The 5,243-nt window shown below is 39.8% G+C and overlaps 1 pseudogene; it reads left to right on the top strand.

The window, feature by feature from the left end:
* Positions 1-1,285: 1,285 nt before the first annotated feature.
* On the top strand, positions 1,286-4,465 carry LOC136859685 (plasma membrane calcium-transporting ATPase 2 pseudogene; annotated as a pseudogene).
* The last annotated feature ends 778 nt before the right edge of the window (positions 4,466-5,243 follow it).

Genomic DNA, 5,243 nt, shown 5'->3' with positions numbered 1-5,243 from the left:
CTTAGCTGTTATATATCGAGTCACGGCCGACTGGATCCCTCACTGCGCTCGGAGCTAGCTAGAGCGACGCATAAAGTTGACCGTAATCCAGCAGATGAACTTCCATCTAATGTCGCCAGATGACATCCCTGTTCTATAACAGACTCTCACATTGAGCAGCAACGGTCTCTGGCGTCTTTACCATATACACGGCCGACTTGATGCGTCGCTCTAGCTGAGCGCAGAGAGGGATCCAGTTGGCCGTGCTATATAGTAGTTGGTTACGTAGGAGCACGGCCGACTTGATGCGTCGCTCGAGCGCAGCGAGGGATCCAGTCGGCCGTGGTAGGAGGAGCCAGGTTGATAAACCTCCATTTAAGCAATGTATAAGAAGCCACGCTTATCTTTTCCTCTCCCCGCGTACCCCTCTACCAGCCATAGAGCACTCCTCTTGCAGCCCCGCGCACCCCTCTAGCAGCCTAGGTTTCATCCTACCTCAGGTTGACTCTCCACTGCAAACTTTTGGGCTCCTGCAGTAAACATCTAAGAGTATCGGCTTGTACAGTCTCTTGTAGCCGATACTTACTCTTCCAAGTTCTTGAAAGGTTTGTATTGTTGAATGAAAATTAAGTAGTTGAGTAATCTAAATTATAAAACTTTACCTAAAATAAACAGATTATGTTAATGGGGATAGCGCAAACCTGCAACCTTATGGAGAAACCGCCCCTGGAATTGTTCCCAAAATGAATTTGCAGGAACATCACACTAGTGATTCACTATTTGCTCCGTTTGCTGAAACATATACTTTTTCTACCAGAGAACTTTCAAACTCGCAGTATGGCAGTCCTCTGATACCAATGTGTGCCAATCTTTTCAGTACGGCACAAAATGACGAACGAAAATATCGAAAGCCTTGGTCAGGTTTATACAGCATACATACAGTGTATACCGGTACTTCGTAAGACCTTAGTACAATAATTTCATAATGCCTGACTAGGAATCTAACCCGGCCCCGCGAACTAGGCCACAGTAAATACCAAGCAAATGCTTGAATTGCTTGAATGATTCTGATAAATTTGCTTCCTTATTTACGTAAAATGACGTATAATTGAAATCGTATATTTAGTTTTAGATGAGTATACATATGTCCATTACCAATTTTGTTAATTTACGTTATGAATGTTTTATATATCTTTTTATTATTTCTGGGGTCCTATTCTTTCAGGACATGGAGAAAATTTCCAGAAGTCAATTGGTGCACCTGTTAGGAAAAGCATAGTTGCTGGAAAGACTGCACGGGATCAGGATGTTGCCATCGCGTAGAACACGACAAGTGGAGGAATTTGGAATTACCATGAAAGAGCTCCAGTCACTCATGAAATTACAGAAAGCCGATGGGGCTTCCAAAATTGCGGAATATGGAGGCACTAAACGTTTGTGTGTTCTACTCTGTACGTCTGAGGTAAATGGTATTTCTGCTACAAAAGAGACTTTACAATACAGAAGACAAATATTTGGGTCCAATGTGATTCCTCCAAAAAAACCGAAGACATTTCTGAGATTAATATGGGATGCTTTACAAGATGTGACGTTAATTGTGTTAGAGATTTGTGCTATTATTTCATTATTATTCGGGATATTTCTTTCTTCTGACAATAATGACGACAACAAAAATGAACAGGACTCTCACGGGTGGATAGAGGGTGCAGCAATTCTTGCTTCTGTGGCAACCGTGGTGCTAGCGACGGCATTAAATGATTATTCAAAAGAAAAACAATTCCGAGGTTTGCAGAAAAGGTTAAACGCGGAACAAAAGTGTAGTGTTATTCGAGATGGTGAAATGCAGTTAATAGCAGTCAATGAGATTGTGGTAGGAGATATTTGTAATGTGAAATACGGCGATTTGTTACCGGCGGACGGAATAGTTATCCGAAGCAACGACTTAGTCACTGATGAGTCTTCTCTAACAGGTGAATCTATATCAGTCCCTAAGAATGCATCGACTGACCCAATGCTATTCAGTGGAACTCATGTGATCGAAGGTAGTGGTGAAATGCTGGTGACTGCTGTGGGAGTCCACTCGCAAGCAGGAATAATTTATACTTTACTTGGTGCGGCAGGATCTGAGGGTAAGCGAAAACATGATGACGGCAGTTCTTCTTCTTCCTCCTCTTCTTCAAGCGACTCCACTGAAGTACATTTCAGTCGAAAATCTGTACTCCAGACGAAGTTAAACAAACTTTCCATACAAATAGGTTATGTGGGTATAGCTATTGCTGTTATAACAATAACTGCTTTGACGATTAAATTTTGTGTCATTAAGTATGTAGTGCAAAAGGAAGAATGGAAACGTAGTCATGCCAGATATTTGCTGAATAATTTTATTATTGGTGTAACTGTTCTCGTTGTCGCAGTTCCGGAAGGCCTCCCTCTGGCAGTTACACTGTCTCTGGCATATTCGGTTAAGAAAATGATGAATGACAATAACCTAGTTCGGCATTTAGGTGCTTGTGAAACAATGGGTAATGCAACAACTATTTGTTGCGATAAAACTGGTACGCTCACAACAAATAGGATGACAGTTGTGCAGTCATATATTTGCGGAAAGTTATATGAAGGTCCTCCCGTACTTTCAGCGATATTACCTCATATTAGCGAAAAAATTACAAGTGCTATCTCTTTAAATACTTCATACTCATCCCGTATTCTTCCTCCGAACGAAACAAGTAAATTACCTACGCAAGTTGGAAATAAGACAGAATGTGCATTATTACAATTTGTACAAACGCTTGGCAATGATTACCAAAAAATTAGACGTCAGACTCCAGAAGATACTTTTGTAAAAGTCTATACTTTCAACTCAACCAGGAAAAGTATGAGTACTGTGATTCATCGACCAGGTGGTGGCTACAGATTGTTTTCGAAAGGAGCTTCAGAAATCCTTCTGGAAAAGTGTAAATTTGTACACGAAACGAAAGGAGAAATAAAGGAAATTTCAAACAAAATGAAGATTGAAATTGGCAAGAACGTGATCGAATATATGGCTAATCACGGTTTAAGAACTATTAGTATTGCATATCGAGATTTTGTTCCTGGTACAGCAGAAAAAAATGAGGCTAAAATAACTAAAGAGCCTAACTGGGGTGATGAAAATGAAATAATAAGCAATCTTACTTGTTTGTGTATCCTAGGAATAGAAGATCCAGTACGCGAAGAAGTTCCCGAGGCTGTTCGGATGTGCCAGAACGCTGGAATTACTGTGCGTATGATAACTGGTGATAACATTAACACGGCTACTGCAATTGCTATTAAGTGTGGCATTGTCGAATCAGGGCAAGAGTATATGATTCTGGAGAGTAAAGATTTCAATGCAAGCATAAGAGACAGAAAAGGAGTAATTCAACAGGAATTATTGGATGAAGTATGGCCCTTTTTACGGGTCCTAGCAAGATCCTCTCCTACGGACAAATATAATTTAGTAAAGGGAATTATCGACAGCAAATTAAGCAAGCACAGGGAAATCGTAGCTGTGACAGGAGATGGAACTAATGATGGACCTGCCTTAAAGATTGCTGATGTGGGCTTTGCTATGGGAATGGAAGGGACAGATATTGCGAAAGAAGCCTCCGATATTATAATCACTGATGATAATTTCAGCAGTATCGTGAAGGCTGTAATGTGGGGTCGTAATGTTTATGACAGTATTGCCAAGTTCCTACAGTTTCAACTTACAGTTAATGTGGTGGCTGTAATTGTTGCCTTTGTAGGAGCAAGTTCGTTGTATGTAAGTCCACTTAGAGCTGTTCAGATGCTTTGGATGAACCTTATCATGGACACATTTGCTTCATTGGCACTGGCAACAGAGCCACCTACACCTGAATTATTGGACAGAGAGCCCTACGGTAGAACACAACCTCTTATTTCCGCCACTATGTGGAGAAATATTTGTGGACAAGCTATATATCAACTCTCTGTCATATTTACTTTACTTTATGCTGGGCATATTTTGTTGGGAATTTCTGCAGGGTGGGAAAAGCCAGCTGCTACGCAACACTTTACGATCATATTTAATTCCCTTGTTATCATGACGTTATTTAATGAAATAAATTGTAGAAAGCTCCACAGTGAGAGGAATGTATTTAAAGGTATTTTAAACAGTCCGATATTCTGTACAATTTGGGTTGCAACTTGGATCTCCCAGGTTATTATCGTTGAAGTTGGTGGCGAGGTTTTTTCAACTACCCGAATAACATTTGTTCAATGGGCTGTATGCTGTGGCGTTGGTGTAGGAGGCCTTTTGTGGTACCAAATATTAGTTTTTATTCCAGCGAATAGGATTGCTTCTAGATTGACACGAGCCAAAGACAGGGAGAGTAACATTCCTAAACCAGTGCGACGTCCATCAAGATTGGGTCCAACTGAGAAGTGGATTCGTAGTGCCACGAGAATAAGAGGACAGATACAGTCTGTGCAACAGTTTAGTTAGAAATGATACTTTGGTTATAGATGTCGGTGGCTTACGAATAGGAAACATGTCTGATGTTGAACTTCATTTTCAAGATCATCGTAATTGAGGTTTACTTCCAGAAAAAGAACCATGTAGGAATTAATTTTGCCATAGTTCGATGGCATGCAGGCCCCCAAGCTTAATGTGGAGCTAATACCTCCAAATAGTCTTAATTCAGCCGCGCTGTTATCTGAAACTCTGAAACTGCCGTAGTATGCTGACCAATCTACTGGAAGTTGTATATAGTAGTACAGTAATTCTCAATATACGAGTAAATTTATCCTGCATTTTACATAGCCTTATCATTTAATGGAGAGGCGAAAACAGATTTAAACACATCAGAGAATACATTAGTGATAATTTCTCCTCGTTGACAGCATCCCTTCATTTTCAGGACGATGAACTAATTTAACTATTTTCAAACATAATAACGTGTGAAAGTACGGCTGGTTTGTATATATCTCTCTGTTTTCCTTTTGACATTGGACTGATAATAACGTAGTTATGTTCTTTAAAACTATCACCACTATTACTCTTTGGCATTACTTATCGCATTTACTGAAGATTTACTGATATCTGAAGAAAACATTAAAATCCAGATCAACAATATCTACGATAATTCATACATTCAATGTATATCTCTAGTACTGTTGGTAACATGAAATAATTAAAGAAGGAATATATTATGCATGGCAAATGGGACATTGGGAAATATATTCCGTACAGTAATTCAAAAGTGTAAGCCAAGAAAATGTTC

Source organism: Anabrus simplex, chromosome 1, assembly GCF_040414725.1.
Source record: "Anabrus simplex isolate iqAnaSimp1 chromosome 1, ASM4041472v1, whole genome shotgun sequence".
NCBI lineage: Eukaryota > Metazoa > Arthropoda > Insecta > Orthoptera > Tettigoniidae > Anabrus > Anabrus simplex.
This window is presented reverse-complemented; position numbering and strand designations above follow the sequence as displayed.